This window comes from Macrobrachium rosenbergii, chromosome 2 (genome assembly GCF_040412425.1).
Source record: "Macrobrachium rosenbergii isolate ZJJX-2024 chromosome 2, ASM4041242v1, whole genome shotgun sequence".
NCBI lineage: Eukaryota > Metazoa > Arthropoda > Malacostraca > Decapoda > Palaemonidae > Macrobrachium > Macrobrachium rosenbergii.
The window spans coordinates 39,412,357-39,427,085 of NC_089742.1; the positions used below are offsets into that span (position 1 = coordinate 39,412,357).

At 36.2% G+C, this 14,729-nt stretch overlaps 2 protein-coding genes across 5 annotated transcripts in view; one reads left to right on the forward strand and one right to left on the reverse strand.

The window, feature by feature from the left end:
• LOC136845311 (uncharacterized) overlaps positions 1-5,029 on the reverse strand; it is a 73,961-nt gene extending 68,932 nt beyond the window's left edge. The window contains exon 1 of one of the 2 annotated variants that reach the window (XM_067115527.1): positions 4,904-5,029. The gene's annotated coding sequence lies outside the window, so the exon portion shown is untranslated. The remainder of the gene's footprint in view (positions 1-4,903) is intronic. The other variant, XM_067115535.1, reaches the window with a different exon arrangement.
• Positions 5,030-14,577: 9,548 nt separating this feature from the next.
• LOC136845332 (uncharacterized) overlaps positions 14,578-14,729 on the forward strand; it is a 48,188-nt gene continuing 48,036 nt past the window's right edge. For 2 of the 3 annotated variants that reach the window (XM_067115586.1, XM_067115623.1), the window contains exon 1: positions 14,590-14,729. The gene's annotated coding sequence lies outside the window, so the exon portion shown is untranslated. The other variant, XM_067115561.1, reaches the window with a different exon arrangement.

The following is a 14,729-nucleotide window of genomic DNA, read 5'->3' on the forward strand; positions in this document are numbered from 1 at the left end:
CGACTGCACCTTCAACTTTTATCTTCCTGATTCTTTTACTTACCGCCCTATCTCTAACTGTCTGCGCCAATCCTAAATTAGATTTTACCTTAGGACTTTACGTTACCAGGGTGAAAGGGGAAATCTGCTGCTGACACTGCCTGCTCGCGCCAGGGGGCCGGTAGATCTCACCTTTGAGGTTTGGCGGTTCTCCATGACCCCGGCACCCTTAGGGCTGATTCTGAACAGGCAGGGAGCTGAAAAAGAGCCATTAGGTTCTGTGTCCCTATTAACTTTTCCTGATCCTTTATCTCTGTTAGTTTTGATGAAACTTGAAACAAACTAGACATGCTGGCTGACAATTTGTCTTCTAATTTCCTAAATAATTTGACTCTAAAGCCCTTTTGTCAAAACCCTGAGTTTCTACCGCTGAATCCTTACGCTAACTCTTAGAAGCTAATGATTTCCTATGCTTGAGATAATCCTCCATCTGTGTTGTCGATCATGACCTTACACTCGCCACATCGCAATGTGACGCTACATTGTACCTTCCTGCAATTTATGCACAACGAATGTCTGTCGCTTTTATGGGTACTTCATCCTTTTCTTGCAGGCGTGCACGAACGATGGCCGCGGTGTTCCAGCGGTAGCGATCTCCGCCACACGCAGAAGCAGAAGTGGGAAGCCGAGAGTTGTCCAAGGGTGGTGTCTTATCCATTTTATCCATTTCAAAATCCAAGCCAGCTAAGTCAAAACGGAGAAAGAACAATCCAGAAGAGAAGGGGGCGATCAAAACCAGTCCAAGTCGTTATCCAATCCAAAACGAAAATAAGGGGGTCGGGAAGCAATAACCAAAATTTCGCCTGATGTCAAGTCCTAGCAGCACGCGAACAAAAAGCAATTGTTCTCGCCATACAGCCGGGACTTGCAGCAGCGCTAAGCAACGGTACGCTAGGTAACTCATTTGTTAGGATTTTCCTGTAAGCTGGTAACGCTTGACAGTTAATTACCCACTTAGTGGGTAATGAGTTGGGGATATAGTTCGGGCTGGTAGGTAACCAGGGCTAATTCAGGTGTTCAGGGAGTGTATTGCAATATGAATTCTTTCAAGATAAGTTCCCTTAAAGTCACTAACAGTATAGCTGCAAACCTTTCGTTTTTTTTATTTTGGGAGAGAAACACTACTATAACAGCACCATAAATTCTTACCTGGTCTTAAAGTACAGGGCTTGGAACATTTAGGGCAAGTAACAGAACGTGGAAGAAATCTGTGACTTCTTAAAAAAGATAAGGCTTCATCATATTGTTCGAAAAATTTCCTGAAGCACTATTTTGTAAATTCACACCCATTACATGTGGCGTCCATTGTGGGAATGATAAGAATTACAAACATTTTACCGCATATCAGTTGTGGGTGAAATTTGAAATAATCAACAGAAAATTAGTAGGCTAATGAAATAAATGACTTGTTTTCATTGGTTCTGAACTAAGATCCAAATGAAAACTGGTTTATTATTGGGTGATTTCAACTGTATTCAAAAAGAGGCCTAGTTACAAGGAATAAACGTTTTGACTTGGTTGATCTGATGAGCCGCGCCAATAATTTCAAATTCCGAGTCGACAGAACGCCCACGCAAATGCATTCGCCAATCACATCAAAACAATGTGACATAATGATAGATAAGTGGTGAAATGCATGGGCATGCGCATGGCTGCCCGCTGCCTATGTACAATCACACAAAAAAGTTTTGCAACATACTTCAAAAGTTTTCGGACAACAGCTTATAATAGCGACATCTGGCCCTATTTGGCAACTCAGTTGTGCGCCGTGAAACAACTGAACACTATAGTGGTGGGTCCAAGAAATTACCTGTAGTTTCCCTTAAACAGGGCTTTTTCTGATACTGCTTACTGTTGTCATACTTTACTTAATAAAAGGATGTTACTATAATACTTCAGAGGTCATCGCTGTTCTTATATTTTAATATTTTCATCTCCACCTGCCATCACTATCGTTGTTTTATCTCCTTCATATGTGTGAACTTTGTAGACATAGGCCTAGCTCGTTATATACAGTTGAACTATTAGTCTTATTAACATCAACAAATACGACTTTTGTAAAGATTTGTTTGCACATTATTATTAATCAAATTTCTGAGTGACTAATCCTATGTATATTGTGAACTAGTGAAACTTAATATAAAATATACTGAACTAGACTAACAGATTTCACGTCTGTTTCTGTAATACACAGAATATAATTGCGCGGGCATGCACACACACATATATATATATATAATGCCATTATCATATGTAATTTCTCATTTCTTTCATTGCTACTTAGGCCTATCATATTGATGCCTCTTATGAAGTTAACTGAATATATAACGCCTATTTTTGTATTTCTTATTACAGGCAGTCCCCGGTTTACGACGGTTCCGGCTTACGACGTTCCGAGGTTACGACGCTTTTCAAATATATTCATCAGAAATTATTTCCCGCCATTTACGACTCATGTTCCGGGTTACGACGACGCTACGCCGATCCGACGGAAGAAATTTGGCCCCAAAACGCAGAATAATCATAATTTGAAGGTTTTTTTATGTAAAACTCAATAATAATGCAGTTTACGTCGTTTTCAATGCACCCAGAGCATTAAAAGTAAGGTTTTCTTATGATTTTTGACGATTTTCGACGATTTTCCGTTTACGACGATTTTCGGTTACGACACGCTGCAAGAACGAACCCCCGTAAACCGGGACCGCCTGTATCTAAGTTTCTAAAGAATTAAAATTAGCAAGAAGTTCAACATTAATTTAGTTAATGCTAAATGCCAGCAGTGAAGAAGACTACCATGCTCATCAGTGGAGAATGTCTCCTCCTCTTCACAAAGATGATTCTACAGAAATCATCGCCACTGGATTACATTATAACGCACCCCCTAGCCTCTATTCTTTTTGTGTTTCACTGATATGAAGTGTTTCTGGCAGGAGTATGATGAATAATATTTTGGTCTCATGTAGCCTGTTACGGATGGTTTGAGGAGCAACTTGAGGAAAGTGTAAAGTTCTCTTTATGGCAACACTGGCTTGTCAGGGGAGTTAGGCGGAGCTCCTTCAGTGATCATCCATGATGATCCTGCAGTGCAACATCAGTCATCCTCCACTTTTACAATGAATTTATCATATTTCCTCGCCTCTGTTGTTTTATTCTCTATACATGGTTGTTTTATTACGCTAAGCTGCCGAGTTATGCAAGGTAATGATTGTGGTGCGGCAGTCTGTTGCCCATCTTATCGGTGCAAGTGATGAGACAATTTAGTTTAATTTTTCCTGCCCGAATGTGGAGTCACACAATAACATACCACGTTATGAGATTTTTTCTTTTTGTTTTTGACAACAATAATGGTTGGAATTTTTCTTTATTTATATATAATTTCATTGAAGATTATTCATTTACTTTATTAGTCAATAAGCTTTTATCTGGATTCGAAATATAGTTTCTTCTTTTGACTCTTTTGCCCAATCATCTGAAGTGAAATTTTTCAAAATGTTTCATCATTTTTTGTAATATGAATTTTTCACTCACCATTCTTTTTTATATTGTTAACCGTATGATTAATAACCAAAGTCGAATAAGAAAATTACATTTCCTTGTAAATATCAAAAGAACAAATTACTGTTAGGTGAATGAAAACTTCTGGAACAAGTTGCAAAACATTTTTGAGTGACTGTACAAACACACTCACGGGAGCTCTTGAAGTCATGGGTAAGATGAAATTGAAACTTAGAAAAATCCTCAATTATTTCCATAAATTTTATTTTTTGTTGTGATAAATAATAGTTTGCGAGAATTATGTATAAAAAGTTTTTTCTTCATTTTTTAATGAAGATTCATAAGAAATAATAAAAAAATCAAGCAGAGATGTTAGGACCGGAAACGAACATTAACATGCGCAAGTCATTAGGGAGCATATGTTCAAGAAGGGATTGGCTAAGGAAACCTATTATAACAGGAACTATACAAACATAATGTACCCTAACCTAACAGGCCGTGTTACTTAGCAGCCCCCCGGACCCCCAGGTGAATGAAACTCCACTTTTTACCAAAAGGTCCCCTATAACACTGCACATGCGCGATAGCATTCCAGGATGGCCGGCATACAATAACATATTAGTTCTAAAGTCAATCAGAGGATAATTACAGTCAACCCCCCAAAAATAAAGGTAAATTCTTTTTAAGTGACCAAAATACAGTACTATAGAAGTCAATTTCCAAGGTAATACCCCATGCGGAGCTGTTCTACAGTTCTACCAGATCAACGTTAAGATAAGAACAAAAGTCTGCAAATTTCTCATTATCTTGGTACATTTTTAACAATATCTCAACTGTACTGCATTATACACACCCTTTTCTATATTGTTTAAACAAAAAAATCTATTACAAATTATATCGTGTTGCCATCTACTTTACATTTACTGATTTTTCATACCCTTATTCTTATGACACAGCATACTTTTTGGCCCTGCATATGCCTAACCATGACCTGACCACGGCCTAATGGTCAAAACCCTCACGGATAGATAGGCCTAGGCTAGTAACTTCCGGTTAACTGTCAGAAAATGCGACTGATGTGTTTGGCCACTCTAACACGCGATATATTACCGTAATAAAGCAACTGTAATAAAGGACCAATTGTTACTAAGCCTCTCAAGATGACGAATCAAAACTTGACATACGATAGAGTGGTTTGATTGGCCTTGATTACTGGCGTACCCTAAGGTAGTACAGTACAAGACAATCATGAAATTACAGATTACATAGCCGAACCTTTTGCAATTCGTGCATTGACTAAAGTATCGAACTTGACCAACCACTCACATTATACCTAATTCTGTCTGAAATAAACGGTAAACTGACTCACAAACAGAAAAATCTCTGCAGTCTGACGAAACTCGGTATTTGTTTAGCTGGCGACTTAGTAAACATTCGCCATGTTAAGACGATGCACAATTCTAAGCTTAACAGTCAGGCGTTGGATACCAATCACGATTTTTAAGTAATGTTCCGTAACAACTGACCTTTTTCTATGTTTTTCGCTTTCTAGGACTTATTTGAAATAGTTAGAGTCATCTATGAAGATGTATCGTGCAATTTAATATGCGACACATGTGCAGTAATTACCATTAACATCATCATCCACACATAAATATGTAATAAGCAAACGTAAACAAACCCTGATCGAGCATCCACTATGAACAAACCAATCAGTGACAAAAATGAATAACGTGTGTGTGTGTGTGTGTGTGTGCTTCATATATATATATATATATATATATATATATATATATATAAGACAATTAAAATTAAAATTAAAGTCAAACTAAGGCTGTCCGATCTGCCATAAGCTAAGAAGTATATCTTAGTTTAACCAGACCACTGAGCTGATAAGCAACGTTGGGTTTGATCAGTACTTGAATCATAATGGATGGTCACCAAGAACTGCCTAATGCAATATCACATAACACCCTGAGCGTCCGTAGGTACATGGCAACTTCATCCCATTACAGTATACTTGCTATAAAACCATAAAAGTTACAAGAGACCTGGTAATAGTACGTAGTATCTTGAAATGTCCGAGGCAATAAAAAAACGACCTTAAATGATATAAATGATTGCTCAGTTACTCCTGAGCTCATAAAGATGGTAGATCAACCTAGCTATCAGTGTAATACGAAAATCAGATCAAAATTATTTTAAGAAATAAAATTTAAATCGCCGTATAATCGCGATAGTATTTACCAAAAAAATAAATATGGTCCATTTTTATGTGACAAAGACAATATGCAGTTACAAAAATTTTTACTGGCCAGTACGAATACGAAACATTACTGGTTTCTCAGTCACTGCAACAGGCGGAAAAACTAGAAGTTTATCGAGAATGTTCATTAATGAAAACGCGTCAAGGTCACCTGTAATAGAAAACGAGACACTTTAAACATAGACTATTCCATTTATCCAAATCGCCTCCCTCTAAAACAGGGGAAACGAGTTATTGTCTAATTTATTGTCTTTTCAAGCATTAAAAATTAACTTTATTTTTTCAAATCGTTACTAACTCACTAACAAACAAACTTGTAGCTATTATTACCAGAAAGATCATGTCTAGCTGTAATGTTCTATTTCTTCTCCCCACAGAACTTCATGAAGTTTTAGAAATCAGAATACATTACTGCCTTGTACAACCAACTTCGTGCTTTTTTCCTTATATCTGTAAAGAATTTATTGCGAATATAAATATTTCTGACAGAGTTCTCGTTCTATTTCTTAACCTTCCATTCTAAATGGCCAAACTTAAATCAACTTTGACCAGTTTCTACATGCATGTGTTGTAAAGTTAACTATAAGCAGCTGATTTTTTCTTCAGGTAATGTGCAATAACTTATGTTCCACTAAAATTATTATAATTCTTATTATTCATATATTTCTGTTACAAACTTCCTCCCAACAGGACATCTATAAATGAAGATATTTCAGAAATTTGTGAACCATATAAAGGTGATTATCATGGCTACCTTTTTTAAGCAAACAGTGTGCTACCTTGAATAATGAATGCCTTTACAATGCGCTAGATGAAAAGTACTGTAGAACTATCGTAATGTTATCCCATTCATTTATAAATGAAATTTAAAATCAGGCTAAAAATTTAATTGCGACCTATATACCAGTCATTCAGCACTGAAATTGGTAAAGGTTCAGAGGAACACTAACAGCAATGCACTGCTGACGGTGTGGCAGAGGGTGGAAAGATGGAAGAGAATATTAAAGGAGGTACAGTAAAAGAAATTAAAGGAGTCGCAGCTATGAGCTGAAGGGACGCTGCAAAGAACCTTAAGTAATTCCTACAGTGCACCGGACGAGGGGCACTCACGGCATTACCCACCTAGTGGGCCCATTCATTTAGCGATTTACCTGCGTCAACATACTCGCCTGCATCTGTTTTCGTATTCCACAAAATAAAAAATAAAAAATGCTAACGAATTTCAACTGAAAGTTTGTAGCGTGGACTATAGATCAGGGCAGAATAGGTTAGACTTTGGTGCAGCTTCGGATGATGCTAATTTTCATTTACTTATCTATTTTAGGCTAATAGTTGTGTGGATGCTTTTTGAAGATTTCCTAGCTCCATACTAAAAGCCTGATTAAAACCAATCAGTCTCCTGAGAATGGATACGATTCACTTCACTTCAGCACCTGCTCAAACATCGCGTTCAATTCCTACATAAGCTGGTCTTCATAATCCAAAAATCCATTTCCAACGTAGATGTAAGTATGCAAACAAAGTGTAACGGATGTACTCCTTTTAGTTTTCTGTACAAGAAAATTATTGTGCCGGCTTTGTCTGTCCGCCCTCAGATCTTAAAAACTACTGAGGCTAGAGGGCTGCAAATTGGTATGTTGATCATCCACCCTCTAATCATCAAATGGGCGGCGGCTCATACAGCATTATACCGAGACCACAGAAAGATAGATCTATTTTCGGTGGCCTTGGTTATACGTTGTAGCGCCTGTACGGAAAACCTGATTGCGTCGAGGAAATTTCGGCGCACTTTTTACTTTAGTTGCATCAGGTTCTTGAAATGAACATAAAAATCCTAATAAGATGCAACTGGCAAAATGAAACTGCTACCGAGTTATTAATTCTAGTTCAGGTGCATAACTTCTTAGAAGTCTGTAAAGAACGTTTTGTGTTTCCATAAGCCGAATTGTCTGTAGTGGGAAATCTTTGATAATTTCAGTGGCAGACTGTTATGAAAAGAAGTTTAGCAATAAATGCTGACATGCGTTTGGGCTAAATGGCGAAATCCCTCATGTGGCATCATGTCCAATATCAATGATTGCTTTCAGTATAGAAAACAACGTTATCTTTCATTCAATGAAAAATATTTCATGGGAAAACTCACTTTCTCCTTGTCTATATACAGATCTACATAGATTTTAGGCAAATATGCCAAGCAACTGGGCAACTAATGCCATTCAGCGCTGAAACGGAAGTTGACAGTAAAAGTCTGAAAGGTGTAACAGGAGGAAAACCTCGCGGTTGCACTATGAGTCAATTATTGAAGAGGGTGGACAGTAAGATGGAAGAAAGAGAATATGAATGGAGGCACAGTAAAAGGAATGAAAGGGGTTGCAGCTAGGGGCCGAAAGGACGCTGCAAAGACACTTAAGTAATGCCTACGTTGCACCGGATGAGGTGCACTGACGACACTAGACGCTGCAAAGACACTTAAGTAATGCCTACGTTGCACCGGATGAGGTGCACTGACGACACTAACCCCCTGTGGGGAGGGACTTTCCCCTTGTGACGAGTAGATGACTCAGGCACGTAAACGATGATCTTTGCCAAACCAGAAACAATGTATCCATCACTCGTGGAGGCCAAAACCTGAAATTGAACAGAAAGTCTGAAAAGCTTCCTGGTCACTTTGGTTAGACATAATCATTTAGAAAATGTTAAAATGTGACGAAACTGTAGGTAGGTTTTTGTTTAGAATCCAATTTTTATTTTTCTTGGGTCAAGGAGTCGGTTCTATATAAGGTTCAGTAGTAGAATAAATCTTATAAACAGCAAGAAGCATCAGGTGAACTCTCTCTACCGTTCTTAGAAATGGTTCGGCAGGATCTAAAAATACACCCAGTGGGGTGCCGGTGACTACGCCAATCCTTAAAATGTATCTTTAATTGCAAAGACATTAGAGTTAAGAAGATTTACAAAGAAAACTCCGCCGTTATCACAAACATAAATGAGTACAAGAATTAAAATATATATATATATATATATATATATATATATATATATATATATATATATATATATATATATATATATATATATATATATATATATATATATACGCAGCAGTAATCAGATAAAAACACTGGATCTGACGTTAACGAACAATTTCGGTATTTCAAGTGGCAATGGAATTTTGATGCCCTCCAGTGTTCCCAAATTTGGCATAATTTTATGCTTTTAATATAATTCTGCCTCAATTCAAGTGTTTAGCATTTTTTATAGCATAATTTATTTTTTAGCATAATTCCAGCACAATCTTACGTGCAAACTCAATTTCAAAGTTTGCAGCACAATCAACACGAGAAAAAAATGTATGTTTCTGGTAGAACTGGCCATTTAGCTGCAGCAGCGCTTACCTCTCTGTAACACACTTCTTTTTGGTATCTGTTCTGTCCTTGATCCTGAGAAAATTATACGTGGGAATATTATGTCTGTTTCAAACATCATTGCCAAAATTCCTGGATTTGTTAGTGAGGAAAATGAACAAAACTTGGATGATGAATGGAGATTACTAATCCTGAATGATGATGTACAGAATATTCTCTCACGGAATGCTGCCATAGACACTGAATCCTTTTGGTCAAAAATATGTCACACAGGGAAATACTCACTAGTCTCCAAACTTGCTAAAGCATTATTAACAATAGCAGTATCTAATGCAGACTGTGAGAGGATATTTTCATGGTTAACTTGAAAAACAAAAAAACGGAGAAAAGAAATAAGCTCAAGATCGGCACCCTTGCCAATGAAATTGTAAGTGGAGAGGGCATCAAACAAAGTGAGTGTGTAAAATTTGAGCCGTAGGAAGATATGATTAAATCATTGGGTAAGAATATATATCCTCAGTGGCATCAATAGTCACCTTAACAAATTGAAGACATTTCTTTTTTAGTTTGGGAAAACTTTATGCCGGAATTTAATGGCAATATTGTTTACCAAAAATTATGTTTCAAGTTCCTTGACAGAGAAATCATCTGGCTAGCAAAATTGTTTAACTTTTTCAATACATTACAAAATGAGTTTTATATTAAAATGTTAAATAACATATACTGTTGTTTTTTTTTATGTCACTAAGCTTATTACGTTTAGCTAATAACGAACTGACAACTTGGCACAATGCTAGCATAAGTTGATATTACATTTAGCACATTTCAGAGCCTAGCATATTTTCACAGCAATGCCAGCACTTTTTCGTCCTGATGATTTGGGAACACTGGATGCCACTCTCACAAAAGCTACTGATAATACTGGTAATGAATTTTATTGTTATTCCCTTTTCCTTAAGGTTCCAGAGATGCCATAAAGAATTGGCCGTGAGACTGACTAGCTGTACCCTCTTTAGAATCTCGGGAAAAAATCGACAAATTTATTGACTAAACTATTAATTCGTAAATGTGGTCTCCCAAGCGGATATTAAATACTTTCTAAGAAATTACTTAAGGTGGGTAGGCGCATATGCATAACAGTCAATGCTCGGTAAATACTAAGGCTAACAGTAAGGGGACACAAAAATCCCACTGCTGCCACCGCTGTTAATGACCCTATACCCAGGTCAAATAAGGCCATATTCTATTGCTGTATCTGTTTTAAGAACAACATCAATCATCTTATTTTTCTAAGATTCTCTGGTAGCGGTGGCCCATCCTGGGTCAGGAAATACCTTCTCCCTCGTCGACTCCTCTTACTGAATCTATCCTCAGACAAAGGCTTACTGGAATTAAACAGTAAGGTACAAAACTAGACCTTATTTGCAAATTTAACGAAAGTAATTCAGCAAAAACTACGGTCATGAAATGGAGTGAATTCCACCCCCAATAAATGGAAATCATCACTAGAGCAAATTCTGATTCACAAATATTCAGATTAATGCTTCTAGACCAACCAATGCTAGTGACTAACACCCCAGTTCCCAAACCAAAATAAATGTTATACATATAGTATGTAAACGAACACCACTTCCAAAATATTCGTCCTATCAGGACGAACCCAGAATTCCTGTTAAAAGAAACATATCATATATTAAAACCTGAAATGGTGTTTAAATGACATCAATATCAAAACAGAAAATGCACAATGGAGAACAGAACAGAAAATGCATAATGGAGACACAGGGGAATTTCATTGCAGCACAACTGGGTATTTCCACCTAATGTCTGAAAAGATATAAGTGTTGATGAATTATGGTACTCACCAGTCCTCAAACCAAATAAATGTTTATATATAGTATGTAAACGTTTCATCAAAATATTCGTCCTATCAGGACGAACCCAGAATTCCTGTTAAAAGAAACATATCATATATTAAAACCTGAAATGGTGTTAAATGACATCAATATCAAAACAGAAAAATGCACAATGGAGAACAGAACAGGAAAATGCATAATGGAGACACAGGGGAATTTCACTGCAGCACAACTGGGTATTTCCACCTAATGTCTGGAAAAGATATAAGTGTTGATGAATTATGGTACTCACTTTTCTATGGCCGCAGATAAGGTATCATCACAGTGGTGGTTCTTAAACACTGCACAAGGCAAATCACACCCAGCCACCAAAACCGAAGTTCTCCCTTGATTGTCTGTTCCTCCGATAATATACCATTAGAGAGTGCAACACACACGCACTCACACTGTCTCCATGCACCTAAGCCATGACCAGAAAAGCACAAATGCATGCGTCAGATACCCACTGCATCTAACTGTGTAAACCTCCAACGTCGACACAAATGTACCTGCAGAGGATGTGCCCCTGCCAGGCCAGCACATAGTTCATCACCGACTTAATATATATATAGACTGTCATGATGTGTACCAAGTACCTGGTTATTACACAACCAATCACAGAATTCAAAAATTTACCTCACTTCAGCCAGATACCTGAACTCTCATAACAATAGGAAATTACGACTGAGTACTCTAAAGGTAACAGTGATCCCTTAAAAAGCTAATTAATCACGTGAAAAAATCAAACTAAGTTTATCATAACAAGTGTGAGGTATCAACAATTAAACAGGAAATATACTAGAGTAAAAGGGCATCACTCCATCAAACAACTTTAACTTCCCTGGTCTTAATTCACTTCAGCAAAACCAAAGGAACAAAACATGTTTATCACTTTGCCTTATGCACACATTTAACCCTATTCACTGGTGGTCAATAAATAAAAAACTGTTTTTAAACATTTTAAATACAAAAATTTATTTTTAAATTCAAAATTTATAACTAGAATTCACAACCTGAACAAATTTACTATTGCTTGAAAAAACACAAAATTTAATTAATTTTTGAATTAAATTATTAAACAAAACTAAATCAAAAACTTTAATTTATCAAGAAATTAAATTAATCAAGCAAAATTTAAACTATTAAGAATTACTCAAGATTTGAAAAGAAAATCTTAGTAAATGAAAATCAAATCAAGTATGCAATGTCAAATTATTAAGAAATACTTAAATTGCTAAGTAAATAAATGTTAAATTACCAGTATATAAAATGTGAAAAATTAAGAAATTGCAAACACAAGAACACACAAAAATACACAAAAGATTTACCAATAATAATTTCAATAAGGCGAAAATTCCCCAATCCTTATTTTACCATGGTAATAATAAGTAAAATTCACTTTACCTTGCACAAACTTGTGAAAACTTTTGCAAAATCTACTCAAAATGCTGCTGCTTTAGATTCACAAAATACACTTCTGATAGGCGCTGTTACAAACTTTTTCTACATTCAGATCTCAAAAGCTAAGTTTAATATCAATGACCACACAAATATTTTATGTTAATAACTTCTCTCTTTTGAAGAGAGAGAGAGAGAGAGAGAGAGAGAGAGAGAGAGAGAGAGAGAGAGAGACAACCGCACAAACGGTCTCTAAATTCAGAAGGAGCAAACTTTACCATTCCAGCAGGAAATGAAACAATCAGATGATGTTATTATTAAGGCAAAATGTTTTGGGGCCAAAACTAGTGCATTAGAACAATACGTGATCAGAGCAATGCAATCTTAAATATGACATAACTGCCATGTGCTTCAGTGCAACACTTCGCATTACGCAAAAAAGGTACACGTTTTTACCAGAAAGCCGTATGGAACACATGTAACATTGCAAAATCATTCGTCTTTTTCTCATATGAGACATAAACTTAAATGACTCGACAGCTATTCTCTCGCTTGTCAACACGTTATCTTTCGCAATGACAACTAAATCAAAACACGACATCTGGTCTAATTCGAATCTCTTTCCCGCTACTACGCTATTATCAAGAAAGATAATATTAATTCTAAATTATGTTGTTAAGTTATCTAAATCACTACCTCTTTTGAGATCTGACATTACACTGCGCACGATACTTCAACATTTATTACCATAACACATGATAACTAGAACAATAAATATATCAAAATCATTTAAAGATATCCATAGTACAAGGCAATATTATGTGTGTGTGTATATATATATATACATATATATATATATATATATATATATATATATATAATTTTTTTGTAAAAGCTATTGCTTTACAGGCATCAATAAGTTTCTTGCAGGTATCTTCATACCAACGGAGATTTTTCCGATTCTCGTTCGTCAAACGAAGGTACCTGCAACAAACCTATTGATGCCATTAAAGCAATTGCTTTTAACGAAAATTGTAAAAGAGAAAGACTATGCCCTAAAAGTAAACACATACACACACATATACTGTATATATACTGTTATTTTATATATATTACTGCGTGAATTACAACCTTTCTTATGTCGCACAAAAAGGCAGGACTTTGGATAAACGTCTTTTTCAAACACACACACACACACACACACACAAATTATGACAGGGTATAATGCATTAGCAGTTCATTGTTGAGACGAAAATCACAGAATGAACTTTGATAACATTAATGTAAAATTAAAACCAATTAACATAAAAAATTCAGAACTGAAAGGGCAATTAACTCAATACCTACGTCGGCTGAAAATAAAACTTTTAGCAGGTTGGACATGAGTACTACAAATTATCTTTTATTGAAAACAGGGCTTTTGGGTATGGTATGGGCACTATTTTTATAGTGAGCCGGCATAATTTACTTAGTATTCCTAATCCTGACCAAGGGGAAAACCTTTACAGTAACATCTTGACTGTAAACGAAAATGGACACGGTGTTATCTGTTTAAGGACAATACATACTAAGTCTCATTAAATTTCACTCTCATATCTTCTGACGACGAGGACTTTGGGGGGCACTGAAAGAAAACTAATTATGTAGCATTATTATTAACAGGTAAAAAACCACAAGATAAAAGGCATTTTTGTCTCGTGCATTTGTCATAATGTGAGCGTTCTTTGTAATATAAAAGAATCGTGGGTAACTTCGGACAAGCATAAATTATGGAACAGCGAATATCTGCAATACTTTATCATACATTACACTAACTTCTGTTGGTTGAAAGTCCTGTCCGGATAGAATATCATCTGATAAGAGTTTATCATGCCTTTGTTCTCTGATGCAGCTGGTATCAAGGTCGTTTCAATAACACGTTTACCAACTTTTACACCTATAGAGCAGTCAATTAAACAGTCCAGGTTTTATCATTCCTCATGCTAGTTGTCTTTCCACGATGCTAAATGGACAAAAATCCCTGATTACACAAAATCAGCACGGGCAGATCAATCAGTACCAATCAATGAAGCCGAGAACATTCTTCGTGATACAAGGGAATTACGGTAATGTTGGCAGCTCTGGGTTTAAAGTAAGGACAATATTACTAGTCATGGTATAAATTCGTAATCGCTATCGCTTATAACCAGCAAACATTGTCCCGATGCAGTTGAGTAAAACCGAGTATGTTGTAACGTCTGTTATCCAGACACTACCGTCTCTTCTTATCTC